This window comes from Anser anser, assembly GCF_964211835.1.
Source record: "Anser anser genome assembly, chromosome: 2".
NCBI classification, from domain to species: Eukaryota; Metazoa; Chordata; class Aves; order Anseriformes; family Anatidae; genus Anser; species Anser anser.
In genome coordinates, this window is record NC_139721.1 from 16,324,379 (window position 1) to 16,342,027 (window position 17,649).

Here is a 17,649-nt window from a genome sequence, read left to right on the forward strand (position 1 = left end):
GGAAAGGAAAGGAAAGGAAAGGAAAGGAAAGGAAAGGAAAGGGAGAAAAGAAATATATGTTTGAAGTTTAAAGCAAGCCTGAATATATATTCAAATTACATTCTAATCTGAAAATGATGCAAAATTTGCAGTTTTTCTACTGCTCAAATGAATGAAGCCTTTCAGCCTAATACTCAGGGATTGCTGCTAAATAGTATTGTCTACCTTTATTATTTCTTTTGGTTAAATGTGAGTACTGTGCATATTAACTTGAGACATAATTTAAGAGAGTAGCTGAAAACTTGGCACTGCTGATCTTGAAAAGAATACATTAGCAATATGGTTACTATTCGCAATTAACACTATTGCCATTGCATATTGTCACAGCATTTTATATGTATTTCCTTACATTTTCCAGCATTTAAGAAGTTATTTGTACATTGTTGTATAATAGCTTTTCCTTTTCCTCTTTGTCAACAGGTTACTATTCTTTAAGTTTGTACCTGGGAAGAGAGTCCAACTACAATGAGTTTGTACAACTCCAACTACATTGAGAAAGGGCTGGCTTACCTGGTAACACTGCAGTTACTGACCTGTATACAGTTCTGACTAGCACAGCAGCAGCATCAGTGTAAGAATCCAGTAGTAATTATAGCTTGCTATTCTAGATCCAAATAAATAATTACGTTTCCGTATCATTTGAGATAATAATTTCATATATGTGATCTTATAAAAAATTGTTTACCGAGCAGGATTTGTTTAATAAGAAATATAAAATGCCTTACTTCTTTTATATGTAAACTAGGACAAGAGATTTGAAGTATTTAATAAACAAGTAAATTATTAAATTAACAAAAGCTGCATGCATTCTTTTAAATTTAGATGATGTTAAAGCATGCTGTTTTCCATCCCTCTGCTGCCCCCGTTTCTTCCCTCCACAAAAAAAGGAGACTTTCAGAAGTATTTCTGGCATCAAGCAAATACAATTTCTCCCCTCACAAACTTTAAAAGGGATCTAATATTTCCATATTGATATTTTCCTTTATCGTTCCTCCTGTGCCTTGTTATAATTTTTCCCTGCAATAGGTAATTCTCCTTGCAGTTGGTATTCTCCAGTAGTTCTGTCTGAAATTCTTGCCCTCCTACTTAATGATGTTTGTTTTAGTATAACCAGCTATTAACCAAGACCATTAAATTGGTATATGTAAATGGTTGTGAGTTGTTCCTGTTTTGACCAGAATTTTGAACAGAAAAACTAAAGTTGCCATATTGGATTTCTCTATTATTTTAGAGATGAATAATAAGTCAAAGCTGTTATTCTGGAAAATGGTGCCTTAGACAATGGTAAAACTCTAGCTACTCCATGGTTTGGTTTCCAGTCAAATGAGTGGCAGTTCTGTCAGTGTAGTAATTAAAGCCCTGAAAAGTTCTTATGGTGAAAAAAATTAATAATAATAAAAAAAAAATCTCAGGTTGGGACAAAAGACCCACTTGCCAACAAAGCTTTTTTAACAAACATGCTATGAATTGAAAGACTGATAAATTTCTCAGGTTAAGTTTACACCAAAATGTAGATCTACTTCATTAAAAGAATGCTAGTAAAGTAACTTGCCAAAAAAAAAACAAACTGAAACCATTGTATGTTTGATGCTACAGGGTACTGACATATTCATATAGGACCTGAATGACTTAAATTCAAGTGAACAGCTTGCAAAGGCAGTGCAGAAAACTGTAATTGGAGATACTTATGAAATAATCATCAGTTATCTAAATGTTTAGTCAGAATCAGATAGAAGTATACTCTGTATTCTGATCTAATCCATAAAACATACAAAATAATGATATTTATTCATTCTCACACTGTGACAGTAATTTCTTATATAACCATAATATGGTACTTAAGAAAACAACTTATTTTCAACCAGGATCAGTTTTAAATCAGTTTCACATAATGAAAAGTCCTCTAGATCCCTAGGTATGTTTTCCAAAGGTCAGTAGTAATCTTTGTTATAAGTATATATTGTATTTCAAGTGAATTTGGTTCTCTTCCATTGCTACTCATTCATCCTATTCTGCTGTTGTATACGTTCAAAGAGATTCATATTCATTCATTTTCTGTCTCAATTTTATGTTTGGCTTATATATATGTACTTATGACTATATTTGATGGCATCATATGAAATACCAGCTTAAGAATATCTGGTTGGATACCACATCCAAAATGACACATTTTTAATTAAGAACTAGTCAACCATTTTTTCTTTGTATACAGAAGGAAAAAAAAAATAAATTCTCACTATTCAGAAGGTAAGAATATAAGAAGATGACATTATTCCCTCACTCACACTTTTTTATATATCTGTTAAAATATTATGTGGTTATGTTATAGAAGTGTTTTCCCTCAGCTCTCCATGAGCATAACTAAATTTTATATACTTACTAAATAAAAAATATCTTGCAAGTTAGTGTATTCCCCTCAGCTTGTAAATTAAAACTGTGGATGTGGACTGTGTGATTACTTTTTCTGCATAAAGGACAGAAGGAAGATATTTTTTGGACATTTCATTTCATTATATAATAATAGAAAAAAAATCTATAGAATTTTATTTCTCATTTTTTATGGAACCAAGAATCATTCCATTTTCAGGCATGCTAATATCCAACTAATCAGTAGAAAAAAAAAGCTGCAACAAATTTGCTGCTTGATGCTAGGATTGCTAGCATTAATCTGTAGTCCACTAGTTCCTTTCTCTTCCCATATCTTTTTTTTCCCCTTAAAAAAAATAGAGTGATATATTTCCACCAATAAGGCAAGAGGCAGCTGAGAAAGCAGAAGACAAAGAATGAACTGGAGGAATTGGCTGGAAACAGCAATATGAGCTTGCTGTCCAGAGAAAGAAGGACAACTGTTCAATTGCCACTGTCCTGGTTCCAGTTAGGACAGAGTTAATTTTCCCTCATAGTAGCTGGTAGGGTGCTATGTTTTGGATTAGGATGAGAAGAGCGCTGATAACATGCTGATGTTTTAATTGTTGCAGAGCAGTGTTTACACCAGGCCAAGGACTTTTCGGCTTCTCGCTCTGTCCTGCCAGCGAGCAGGCTGGGGGTGCAGCAGGAGCTGGGAGGGGACAGACCCAGGACAGCTGACCCAAACTGGCCAAAGGGGTATTCCATACCATCTGACGTCATGCTAAACAATATATAGGGGTGGCTGGCCGGGGTGGGGGGCCGGCTGCTCGGGGATAGGCTGGGCATCGGTCAGCGGGTGGTGAGCAATTGCATTGTGCATCACTTGTTTTCTTACACATTATTATTATTAATACTATTATCATTATCACTATTATTATTATTATTGTTATTATTATATTCCTGTCTTAATAAACTGTCTTTATCTCAACTCACCGGCTTCACTTTCCCGTTTCTCTCCCCCATCCCAGAGAGGGAGGGGGGACGGTGAGCGAACGGCTGTGTGGTGTTTAGCTGCCAGCCGGGTTAAACCACAACAGCCCTTTTGGCGCCCAACGTGGGGCACGAAGGGTTGAGATATCGACAGATTTGACCAGAGTGTGTTAAACTAAAATTGGTATAAGTATTGGACCTGCTTAATAGTTGCTAGTCACGATGTTGATTGCCTTAATCTCCAGTCTGCTGTACCTGTATTCCAAATTGAGTTTTATGGTGCGTTACTTTCTGTATGTGCTCCCTGTTGCACTGTTTATCCTTTCCGGGCCCTGGTTTAAGATTGTTATGGTACTGTGCGGTGTAACAATGGCTTATGAAATGATGAAATATCTGGTCACGACTTTAACCTGGTATTTGTACTCAGCACTGACGTCGACTCTATACTTTGGAACCCATATCTCGGAAACTATTAGCAATTACACCTATTGCCTGTTTTCGTTAGGGAGCCAATCTGTGAAGGGGACAGGGGAAGACATGTTTCCCTACCTGTTCACTCTCCCTTTCTCCTTCACCACCACCCTCTTATCCCCCGAGCTAGTTACGGTGGTTCTCCGAGATGTTGAATATCCTTGGGATACTCAGACCAGCCTGCTCTTGTTGTTATGTCTCCTGAATGCGCTTCAGGTTTTGTTGAGGGTTAAACAACTACTTAGGAATCTCATCCGGAGATCTGTCTTGAGGCGGGATAGTTGCGAGTGGCAGGGAGTGTGGGAGGATATGGGCAGGTTTCTAGAGCAGTGGTCACCTCCAGTGTTTTGGACATTCACCCCTGAACAACTGCAAAATCCTAAAAAGCTGGCAGAATGCTTGAAAAAAAGGTGTCATGACTCTGGCAGTTCCAAAGTGACACAAATCACTGTAGCGTGCTGGGGTCTGGCTTGTGCCTATCGAGCTGCAATTGATGCTACTAGCAACCTAGCTACAGCTCCTGCAGCCACTCCAGTTCCAGCTCCTGCAGCCGCTCCAGCTCCTGCAGCCACTCCAGCTCCAGCTCCTGCAGCCACTCCAGTTCCAGCTCCTGCAGCCGCTCCAGCTCCTGCAGCCACTCCAGCTCCAGCTCCTGCAGCCGCTCCAGTCCCAGCTCCTGCAGCCGCTCCAGCTCCTGCAGCCGCTCCAGTTCCAGCTCCTGCAGCCGCTCCAGCCCCTGCAGCCGCTCCAGCTCCAGCTCCTGCAGCCGCTCCAGCCCCTGCAGCTGCTCCAGCTCCAGCTCCTGCAGCCGCTCCAGCTCCTGCAGCTGCTCCCACTCCTGTGGCTGGGTCAGAGAAACGAGCTGTAGCAGTGCAAGTTGACTCCGCAGAGGGTATTCCAACCCCTGTGGCAGACCCTGTGTCTGGGTCAGAGAAACGAGCTGTAGCAGTGCAAGTTGACCCCGCAGAGGGTATTCCAACCCCTGTGGCAGACCCTGTGTCTGGGTTAGAGAAACGAGCTGTAGCAGTGCAAGTTGCCCCTGTAGACAAGGTGAAAAAATGGTATAGAGGCTCAGGTCGTTTAGAACGCAGACAGTCTTCTGCTAAGTCTGGGCATAGTGAAGACGAGGCTGGGCCATCAAAGGTGCAGGAGACTGAAGATGAGGATGAGGATGTCGAAAAATCAACAGTAACTACCCGGACTCTACACCAGCCATCAAAGGTGCAGGAGACTGAAGATGAGGATGAAGGTGTCGAAAAATCAACAGTAACTACCCGTACTCTATACCAGCGTGAGCTACGAGATGTGCGAAAAGATTTTGGTCGCTGTATAGGCGAGCAGCTTGTCACCTGGCTGCTCCGGTGCTGGGACACGGGAGCCAATTATGTGGAATTAGAGGGCAAGGAAGCCAGGCGGCTGGGATCCCTTGCTAGGGACGCATGCATTGACAAAGCAATTGGAGATGGAGCACGATCTCGCAGCCTCTGGAGGCGTCTCCTGTCAGCTGTGAAGGAAAGGTATCCCTTCAAGGAAGAACTTGTATGTCTACCAAACAAATGGACCACCATGGAGAAGGGAATTCAGTACCTGAGGGAATTGGCCGTACGGGAAGTAATTTATGAGGACCTAGACGACGCACAAACATCCGCAGATCCAGATGCAGTCCGGTGTACACTACCCATGTGGCGGAAGTTTGTACAGAGTGCACCATCATCATATGCCAGCTCATTGGCAATACTAGCCTGGAAAGCGGAGGAGAATCCCACAGTGAATGAAGTGACTAAAATACTCCGGCAGTACGAAGGAAATCTCTCCTCTTCCCTAAAGGCCTGTGTCTCAGCTGTGGAGAAACTCTCGGAAGAGGTCCACCAACTTAAAGAGAATTTATCTTCCCCTCCACCTGAACGAACCAGTGTCCACCAGCTAAAAGAGAATGCTTTGGAGAAACTTTCTGAAAAGATCCACCAACTTGAAGAAAGATTATCTTCCCCTTCACCTGAACGAACCAGTGTCCACCAGCTAAAAGAGAATACTTTGGAGAAACTTTCTGAAAAGATCCACCAACTTGAAGAGAGATTATTTTCCTCCCCACCTGTACAAACCAGTGTCTCAGCTATTAGGGGTAAACGTTCATCTATGCAAGGAAGACAATATGGTGGGCACACACACTGCGCCACCCTGTGGTTTTACCTATGTGACCATGGAGAGGACATGAGAAAATGGGATGGAAAATCTACTGCGACCCTAGAGGCACGGGTACGTGAATTGCAAAGGAAAACAATTGGGAAAAAGGAGTTCTCTGAAAAGTTTGCTGCTCTAACTTCCAGCAGGCAGTCCTTTAAACACAGAAATGAAGATTCTGACCAGGACTAGAGGGGCCCTGCCTCCAGCCAGGGGGAGGAAAGGGACAATCGAGTTTATTGGACTGTGTGGATTCGATGGCCTGGCACGTCAGACGCACAGAAGTATAAGGCTTTGGTAGACACCGGTGCACAATGTACTCTAATGCCATCAAGCTATAAAGGGCCAGAGCCCATCTGTATTTATGGTGTGACGGGGGGATCCCAGCAGTTAACTGTATTGGAGGCTGAAGTGAGTCTAACCGGTAATGAGTGGCAAAAGCACCGTATTGTGACTGGCCCAGATGCTCCGTGCATCCTTGGCATAGACTATCTTAGAAGAGGATATTTCAAGGACCCAAAAGGGTTCCGCTGGGCTTTTGGCATAGCTGCTTTGGAGACAGAGGACATTAAACAGTTGTCTACCTTGCCTGGTCTCTCAGAGGACCCTTCTGTTGTGGGGTTGCTGAGGGTTGAAGAACAGCAAGTGCCGATCACTACTACAACTGTGCACCGGCGGCAATATCGCACCAACCGAGACTCCCTGAGTCCCATCCATAAGCTAATTCGTCAACTGGAGAGCCAAGGAGTGATCAGCAAGACTCATTCACCTTTTAATAGTCCCATATGGCCAGTGCGAAAGTCTAATGGTGAGTGGAGACTAACAGTGGACTATCGTGGCCTGAACGAAGTCACGCCACCACTGAGTGCTGCAGTGCTGGACATGCTAGAACTCCAGTATGAACTGGAATCAAAGGCAGCCAAGTGGTATGCCACAATTGATATCGCTAATGCATTTTTCTCCATCCCTCTAGCAGCACAGTGCAGGCCACAGTTTGCTTTCACTTGGAGGGGAGTCCAATATACTTGGAATCGGCTGCCCCAGGGGTGGAAACACAGCCCTACCATTTGCCATGGACTGATCCAGTCTGCGCTGGAGCAGGGGGAAGCTCCTGAACACCTGCAGTACATCAATGACATCATTGTGTGGGGTGACACTGCAGAAGAAGTTTTCGAGAAAGGGAAGAAAATAGTCCAAATCCTTCTGAAGGCCGGTTTTGCCATAAAACAGAATAAAGTTAAAGGACCTGCACGAGAGATCCAGTTTTTAGGAATAAAATGGCAAGATGGACGTCGTCAAATCCCAATGGATGTGATCAACAAAATAACAGCTATGTCTCCACCAACTAGCAAAAAAGAAACACAAACTTTCCTAGGTGTCGTGCGGTTTTGGAGAATGCATATTCCAAATTACAGTCTGATTGTAAACCCGCTCTACCAAGTAACCCGTAAGAAGAATGCTTTTGAATGGGGCCCTGAGCAACGACAAGCCTTTGAACAAATTAAGCAGGAAATAGTTCATGCAGTAGCCCTCGGGCCAGTCCGAACAGGACCAGATGTAAAGAATGTGCTCTACACCGCAGCCGGAGAGAATGGTCCCACCTGGAGCCTCTGGCAGAAAGAACCTGGGGAAACTCGAGGTCGACCCCTGGGGTTTTGGAGTCGGGGATACAGAGGATCTGAAGCCCGCTATACTCCAACTGAAAAGGAGATATTGGCAGCATATGAAGGAGTTCGATCCGCTTCGGAAGTGGTCGGTACTGAAGCGCAGCTCCTCCTGGCACCCCGACTGCCGGTACTAGGCTGGATGTTCAAAGGAAGGGTCCCCTCTAGACATCATGCAACTGATGCTACGTGGAGCAAGTGGGTTGCACTGATTACTCAGCGGGCTCGAATAGGAAACCCCAGTCGCCCAGGAATCTTGGAGGTGATTATGGACTGGCCAGAAGGCAAATACTTTGGGATATCATCAGAGGAGGAGGTGGTTCGTGTTGAAGAAGCCCCACTGTACAACAAACTACCGGAAAATGAGAAGAAATATGCCTTGTTCACTGACGGGTCCTGTCGTATTGTGGGAAAGCATCGGAGATGGAAAGCTGCTGTATGGAGTCCTACACGATGAGTTGCAGAAGCTGCTGAGGGAGAAGGTGAATCGAGTCAGTTTGCAGAAGTAAAAGCCATTCAGCTGGCTTTAGATATTGCTGAACGAGAAAAGTGGCCAGTTCTCTATCTCTATACTGATTCATGGATGGTAGCAAATGCCCTGTGGGGGTGGTTACAGCAATGGAAGCAGAACAACTGGCAGCGCAGGGGCAAGCCCATCTGGGCTGCGGCATTGTGGCAAGATATTGCTGCCCGGGTAGAGAACCTGGTTGTAAAGGTACGCCATGTAGATGCTCATGTGCCCAAGAATCGGGCTACTGAAGAACATCAAAACAACCAGCAGGTGGATCAGGCTGCTAAGATTGAAGTGGCTCACGTGGACCTGGACTGGCAACATAAAGGTGAATTATTTATAGCCCGATGGGCCCATGACACCTCAGGCCATCAAGGTAGAGATGCAACCTACAGATGGGCTCGTGATCGAGGGGTGGACCTGACCATGGACACTATAGCACAGGTTATTCATGACTGTGAAACATGTGCTGCAATCAAGCAAGCCAAACGGTCAAAACCTCTTTGGTATGGAGGACAATGGCTGAAATATAAATATGGAGAGGCCTGGCAGATTGATTACATCACACTCCCTCAAACCCGCAACGGCAAGCGCCACGTACTTACAATGGTGGAAGCAACCACCGGATGGCTGGAAACATATCCTGTGCCCCATGCCACTGCCCGGAACACTATCCTGGGCCTTGAAAAGCAAGTCCTATGGCGACATGGCACCCCAGAGAGAATTGAGTCAGACAACGGGACTCATTTCCGAAACAACCTTATAGACACTTGGGCCAAAGAACATGGTATTGAGTGGGTGTATCACATCCCCTATCATGCACCAGCCTCTGGAAAAGTTGAACGATACAATGGACTGTTGAAGACTACACTGAAAGCAATGGGTGCTGGGACATTCAAAAATTGGGACACACATTTGGCAAAGGCCACCTGGTTAGTCAATACCAGGGGATCTGCCAACCGAGCTGGACCTGCCCAATCAAACCTGTTACGCACTGTAGAAGGGGATAAAGTTCCTGTAGTGCACGTAAGAAACATGCTGGGTAAAACAGTCTGGGCTACTCCTGCCTCAGGAAAAGGCAAACCCATTCGTGGAATTGCTTTTGCTCAGGGACCTGGATGCACTTGGTGGGTAATGCAAAAGAATGGGGAAGTCCGGTGTGTACCTCAAGGGGATTTGATACTGGGTGAGAATAGCCCATGAGTTGAATTGTAGTATGTTAATTATTATATAATACTGTATGTCTTCACTACCATAATTGCTATATATCATAGATGAAAATGGTGATTAATTAGAATGTATTGGAAAGAGTGTAACCTGAGCATGACATAAATGGTATGGAATAAGGGGTGGATATCTGTCCTGGTTCCAGTTAGGACAGAGTTAATTTTCCCTCATAGTAGCTGGTAGGGTGCTATGTTTTGGATTAGGATGAGAAGAGCGCTGATAACATGCTGATGTTTTAATTGTTGCAGAGCAGTGTTTACACCAGGCCAAGGACTTTTCGGCTTCTCGCTCTGTCCTGCCAGCGAGCAGGCTGGGGGTGCAGCAGGAGCTGGGAGGGGACAGACCCAGGACAGCTGACCCAAACTGGCCAAAGGGGTATTCCATACCATCTGACGTCATGCTAAACAATATATAGGGGTGGCTGGCCGGGGTGGGGGGGCCGGCTGCTCGGGGATAGGCTGGGCATCGGTCAGCGGGTGGTGAGCAATTGCATTGTGCATCACTTGTTTTCTTACACATTATTATTATTAATACTATTATCATTATCACTATTATTATTATTATTGTTATTATTATATTCCTGTCTTAATAAACTGTCTTTATCTCAACTCACCGGCTTCACTTTCCCGTTTCTCTCCCCCATCCCAGAGAGGGAGGGGGGACGGTGAGCGAACGGCTGTGTGGTGTTTAGCTGCCAGCCGGGTTAAACCACAACAGCCACTGCCAGCTGAAAAACTGTAGTCAGTGAAGAACCAAATATTGGCACTACCAGTCAGATTCCTCCTGCAAAAGGTAGAGAAGCAAAATGGGGTATGTCTGAAAAATGAAGCCTATCTGTTAAGGTTTTTCTTCTCTTTAAAGGAAAATATTTATATATATATGTCTAAAAATAAACATCTCCAAATAAATTAGAGTACATCTCAATCTGAGCTTAGTCCAACTAACACCTAGCCTATCAAAGTCATAACAGAAAAAAAAGCAGATATGTAATCTCTCTTTTTTAAGCAAAACCTTCAGACACACACACACACACACACACACAAACCAACAACAACAACAAAAAAAAACACCTTTAACTGTTATTCCAAGAACACAGATAGGAAAAGAATGGCACGTTTTATTCAACAATATTTTTGCTAGTTTTAAATTGTTTAAAAGAAAGAGAAAAGGAGAGAGATTTTTTTCATTTTATAGAAAATGAATTTTCATTTAAATGTAACATTCTTACCTACTTCTACTGTCAATACTTAATTTCTTTTTAAATGCTAATGTTTTCCATTTCTGTTTAGCAGAAATATTTTAGTTGTACTTTTGCAATCTACTCATCAATCACATAGGATTTGCACTGTGACACTGAAGCCTACATTTCTGAAGTATAACATGTAAGTTTCAGCAAGTAAGACCTTGAAACTTAAGACTTATTCAACTAATAAAAATTATTTTAAACAGCTTTACTGTATCTTAATAAATTAATTTCAATTTTCATAGTAATGAGGCTTGACACAAACAATGACTGAAGATGTAATGTTTCTAATTACATGCTTCCAACAAGTGCTTTCCTTTCCATATGCTAACTGTGCATTGGGAGTTTTCTCACAAACTCTCTCAAAAAAAAATGCTTTTATTTGAATCTTTTTTCCAGGTCTTTTCTCTGGAGTGTAATTCATAAATAGAAGCATAAAAAACAACACAACCCCTTTCCCTAGCGCACCATTAGATAGAGCGCTAGAAGGTTTCATCTTTACTTCACTGAGAAAGAGTTTACTACATGGCATACCTTTCTCAGATCCCATTGCAAAACTGTGTCTTCTTTCTACGTCTTCTTTCCCGCTAATGTCTAAACTATTAATAGGAATCACCTAATTCCTTCCCAGCTTTGGGCAAGAAACCAGATGTGTTTCAAAGAGGGTAGACCGGTCACTATCTTAATACATGTATTTCTAAAGTACATAATAATAATATGATCTAATGTATGTTCTTTCTTCACAGTTCCTTTTTATCTTCTTTATTTAAGCAAATTCTTGTGTTGTATTTTTCAGACTACTAAAAGGAATTCTAAGTCTACTGCAATGGGTATTTTTGGTTTAATGTTTCTGCCAATGAATGAGACTGAGACTATCTTTGGGAAGAAGATAAATGAAACTTACAATTAAAATTAATTACCTTAATTATACTTAAAATAATAGATTTAAGTCATGATTAAAATAGTTTATTTAAATGAATCTACCATAGGAAAAAAATAATTTTAGACTGGCAGTGAATAGGTCACCACATGACAACTATGGTCCACAGTGAGAGCACTCTTAGATGACCTCAAAATTAAGTTAAAATTAATGGAACTAGAAAACTTATCCTCAAAGACACATAAAACTAACCAACCAACCAAACAAAAAGCAAACTAACCAACCAAGCAAACAAACCAACCAACTAACCAACCAAAAAATAAATATAAATAAATATAAATTAAAAAATCCCAACAAACATGGAATTATGAAAAACAGAGCAAAGAAGAAAAAAAAAATTGTGGTGGGATATGGAAGGAAGAAGGCTTTGTGATCTCTTCACTAACCTTTTCTTCAGTCTTGCATCAAAAGAAGTTGTCTTCTTTTAAATACAGAGGTGAAATTTATGAATGTTAGAGCTGAATGAAATCTCATTGCCTTTCATCACAGATATTTCAAACATAGAACACTGGTCAAAAAATATATCCAGCTGCTGAATGTAGTAGGGAGCTTGATGACATTATATCTTTGAATGTTTTTCAGCTTTGAAATGCGGAATATCTTTGAATTTTTGTGTCAATAAGCAACCTATAAGAAAATGTCAAGTTCTTTTAACCAGTTCCTGTTTATCAGTTTCATCTTTTGGGTAGTTGTTACTTTATAATTGGGTGAAGACTACCCAGAATCAGTACACAGATTGGTGTTACTTTGACTCTGTCTGCCCGTCCCTAACTTATTACATGGTTCAAGTATTTGCAGGGGAAAAAAACAAACCAAACCAACCAACCAAATGAACAACAACAACAACAAAGCACAGATAATAGTTATAGGGAGGTTTGATCAAAACCATATCTGCTCTGATGTAGTGGTTTAGCTTTATGTGAGAAAGAACCAAAGGGGCAGATATGGATGCTTAACAAGTTTACTGCTTTATAACACATTTATAGCAGTAAGCCAGAAGCTAGTAACAGAATCATAGAATCATAGAATGCCCTGGGTTGAAAAGGGCCTTAAAAATCATCTAGTTTCAACCCCCCACCCTGCTCTGGGCAGGATTGCCAACCACTGAAGCAGGCTGCCCAGAGCAACAGATAATAATCCAGGCAAAACCAACTAGCTGGCCAAGGGAAACATTGGAAGGTCTATTACCCAATAAAATTAGAAAGAAAGAAATAGTGAAAACAATAACCCCTCTGCGGGGGAACACATTTAAAAAACAACCAACATTTAAAACTCAACATGCTGAAAGCTAAGCCTAACGTGAAACTACAACAGTTTACAATCTGTAACTCAGACATGCTGACCAGCTGCAGTGAGTGTCTTCTTCCCTTGAGTCCATAGTCACATGGTCACAGGTGGACCAAAAGCCTTGACTGATGTTTGTTCTGTACAGTGAGTGTAATTTTGTCTGAGTATGTGTGCACACATGCATGTGAAATCTCAAACCACTCAGGATACCCATCCATTCAGAAAGCAAATTTTAGATTTTTTGTCAATTGAAAAGTGCTTCTGTTACTGTGGTTACCTCACCCCTAACCTGCCCCATGGCAAATAACCCTTTTTTTTTTTTTTTTTTTTTTCCACTATGAAGGGAACAAACCAGCAGAATTTCTTTAGCAAAGCCCAGTATACTTCAAAGTGCACACCTTCTCATATCTCTTGATGGCACAGAAGGACATGTATACCTCACTTCAATTAAACTGTCCCCTTCACTGCTGTTGTGGTTTAACCCGGCTGGCAGCTAAACACCACACAGCCGTTCGCTCACCGTCCCCCCTCCCTCTCTGGGATGGGGGAGAGAAACGGGAAAGTGAAGCCGGTGAGTTGAGATAAAGACAGTTTATTAAGACAGGAATATAATAATATAAGGAATATAAGGAATATAATAATAACAATAATAATAATAATAGTGATAATGATAATAGTATTAACAATAATAATATGTAAGAAAACAAGTGATGCACAATGCAATTGCTCACCACCCGCTGACCGATGCCCAGCCTATTCCCGAGCAGCCGGCCCCCCCACCCCGGCCAGCCACCCCTATATATTGTTTAGCATGACGTCAGATGGTATGGAATACCCCTTTGGCCAGTTTGGGTCAGCTGTCCTGGGTCTGTCCCCTCCCAGCTCCTGCTGCACCCCCAGCCTGCTCGCTGGCAGGACAGAGCGAGAAGCCGAAAAGTCCTTGGCCTGGTGTAAACACTGCTCTGCAACAATTAAAACATCAGCATGTTATCAGCGCTCTTCTCATCCTAATCCAAAACATAGCACCCTACCAGCTACTATGAGCTACTTAACTCTGTCCTAACTGGAACCAGGACAACTGCCCAGTTCAGATGTGTGGTAAAAGAAATAAGTGCATATGTTATCTTAAACATGTAGATAATTTCTCTGGGATTTTTACCTATGTCCTTTTAAAAAAATGTATGAGTTGGATTAGAATGTGTCAAATTTATGGTAGCAAGAACACAGCAGGATACTTCAAGAACATAGGAAAAAGAATTAAACAAAAATGGTTGAGACAGAATCAAAAGCTAAAATCTCCTTAACCAGAGGCTATAAAAGATTGTTTCTTATTTTAAAGGTCAGTCTGTTCATCAGGAAAATAAATATATATATATTTTTTTTTCATTGGTGGGTGATTGTCTAAATTATTAAATACTTGGTTAAATTGGTGGAATTTATGTTTCCTCTGAAATTAAAACAATCAGTGTGCCTATAAATAGTCCTTACATTGATGCATAGCAATGTGACTCTTCTAAGGATGCTCTAGTACTTGAATGATTAATGTGCCTTTTACCTATTAAAAATGTAGTTATGCTTTGCATAAATTTTAACACCCTCATTTAAGTGCAAGTGTGCCAAGGAAATTTTGTATAGCTTAAGTTTCATTTTCAAATTATTGAATCTAAGTATACAACTAATGAAGTTCAAATATCTTTTTCAGACTTACATAGACATTTGTTCTGAGATAGCAAAGCTGTTTGTGTCCTAAGCCTAACATTTTTTTTAATGGAATATATTCACCAAAATGATTCACTTCACAGTTTATTCATTTGAATTTTAAAAATCTCATTACCTTCTAAATAATAAATTCAAATGTGTTCTTGGCCTTTCAAAGAAGCCTGGACTGACATATATTGTTTCTGTTACTCTCTTTATTTAGACTTGATTAAAGCCAATTTTGCATGCATAAGTTTAAAGACAAAGTAACAGGCACACTTTGAGGTCTCAGTACTCACATATATTTGTGACATTGGGATTATTGATACCTGATTGTAGAACTGTAGCAATAAAATACAAAATTATGATTAACTATCTTTACATTTCAGTCCAAATCACACCAAAATCAACACAAGTTTGAAGGTTCCTTTGAATATAGATGAGTACCTGAACAGTATGAGTTAAAGACTAAAACAAAACAAAATAAAAGCAAACAAGCAAACAAACAAAAACAGCCTATAATAATTTCTGGAAAACTGAAACATTTTTCTGTTTTACAGAATGTTACTTATTCCCTGTCTGGGATCTGTGGTGGTTAAATGGCCATCAGAGTAATTTGAGATAAGCTTTCATAATCATCTCATCATAAAAATGTATTTTAGTTCTGAACTCTTTTTGACTGAATTTCCAAGGGATGTCACTAAACCTCTTCATACAACTTGTCTTCCATTCTTTTCTTTTTCTTTCTTCTGACACAAAACATAGAAAAGTCTTCTTCCATGCTACGTTAGATGAAAATGTAGGTTTTCTAACTATTAGTCACAAAACTTCATTTAAAAGAAATTAGATTGTATCTGAGAAGCAAGGATATATAAGATATACTGAAATGTAGTATGCTGAAAATGATGAGGGAGTTATCATAGAATGTGAATCATAAAAACAGCCAAAGTGGTAAAGAATCAAGAAATAACTATCATTGTTTGCATAATTTTAGCTCTGGTCCTGGATAATGGACTTCAGGTTATGGGGTTAGACAACAGATTGAATAATTTATCAATCTGACAAGAGAACATACTCTTCAGGAACAACCTGAACATAATGACCCTGCTCAATACAGAGCATTTTGATATAAGAAAAGAGATATAAAACTTCTATATCCAAGATCTTCCCACAGAGTAAGAAAGGACAGTTATATATTGTTGTTTGTTTAGAGAAGAGAAATAGATCCACAGTGACTGTGGCTTCAAAGGATATCTCAATAGATAAACTGCTGCACAATGGTATCACTGCTTCCTCTAATTTCTGTACTCCTTCTACCAAGTGTAGCAGAAATCAACAAGTGAAAGACAATCAGTCTGGACAGCTACAAAAATAGAAGCCTCAAGAATCCACTTTCCCAGGAAGGACTACCCCTGTTCCTAATTCACCAAATCTGCAGCGGTACCTAATGATGATCAAACTGGTTTTGCTTCGAGATCTGCTTGCCTTTGCACAAGATGTTAGTATTTTTGGCAGTAAGTATTTTTGTCATCCTACTCCTTCCTAGTTAAAAAATGAATTTTGGGATGAGTTAAGATATGGTCAGTGTATGAACAGCTGTGATATCTACAAAATTTCACATCTGCTTACACACTAAGTCTACTGCCAGTTTACCCAGCTGATATTGTCTCATTGTTTCCCTTTTCTTCGACATCAGCTGTTTCATTCCTTACATCTAGGCTATCAGATCGTTAGAGTCAAGTTTGCAAATTTTGTGTAGATGTTAATTTACTTCAATCATTTCTAAAGTGCTGTACTGCACAGCATTGCAGGTGCAGATGGCATTTAATTTTGAATAGTTTATTTGGTTTTGGCCATGACTATGTCCGTTGGGAGCCTGTTTCACTGCATGACCACTCTCTCAGTGAAGAACCTTTTCATGATATCCAGTCTGAACCTCCCCTCTTGCAGCTTGACTCCATTCCTTTGAGTCCTCTCTCTGGTTACTAAAGCGAATAGATTGACTCCCCTCCTGGGAGTCCAGGACTCCCCTGCACTGGTTAGTAAAGAGAATAGATTCACTCCCCTCCACTCCCCCTCTTGAGGAAGCTGTAGACTGCGATGAGGTCTCCCCTCAGCCTCCTCTTTTCTGGACAGAACAGGCCAAATGACCTCAGCCGCTCCTTGTATGTCTTCCCCTCTAGGCCCTTCACCATCTTTGTAGCACTTCTCTGGACACTCTCATGATGCTGAAGACTGTAGTATTGAATAGCATAGAATTTCTCCTTTGCTGTCATTAGCTTTTTTATAGGACACTGATCATATTTAGTTATGAAAAGTAACATCACTTGTGTGTGTGTGTTGGGGGGGGAGTCAATTAAAGCTCACTGCTGTGAAAGTTAATTTATTAATTTATTTACTTATTCTCCATATTTTCTTAATAATTTCTTTTCTAAATCCTATTTCTTGTCTCTTCTCCCTGTACATACACACACAAAGAATCTTCTTTTCAAAAAAGAAATAAAGAAAGGAGTAGACTTGTTTTAGTAGAATTTTTTATTCAGAAGTATCTTACATTTTATTATTGAGCTTACTGTATGAAATCATTTCATGATAATAGATAATGCAAAGTCAGATTGATTTCAGCATTTTATTTGTTTTCAGAAAGGGAGTTAATATTACACAATGCTGGATATTGAAGCATGTAGGTATATAACATACATGCTTCAAACAAACAAATAGCATATATAACCATTTTAAACTCCTTAATAAATGGAGAATACGAGTTTATTTCTATTCTTGTTGATTCTATCAAGTTGATGATGCATAATTTATCAGAAAATTTAAGATTTTTTTTCTTTTTATGAGAGCATTTTAGACAGATCTGTTATTGACTTTTGTTCACATGAAGATGAACTAAATTTATTGCACAAGCCTTAAGTGTCTATGTGTTCTCCAACTGAATTCATCGCTTCTACTTCATCCTTTTGGAAAATGGACAAAAGAAGATGAAAATAGACAGGATTGCTTAATTATTATTAACTATTAAATCTTATAATTTATCTCAGAC

At 40.5% G+C, this 17,649-nt stretch overlaps 1 protein-coding gene across 1 annotated transcript in view; it reads left to right on the forward strand.

Annotated features, from left to right (window-relative positions):
• The window catches only part of CSMD3 (CUB and Sushi multiple domains 3), a 1,012,063-nt gene that overhangs the window by 102,657 nt on the left and 891,757 nt on the right, over positions 1 to 17,649 (forward strand). The gene's annotated exons all lie outside the window — the stretch shown is intronic.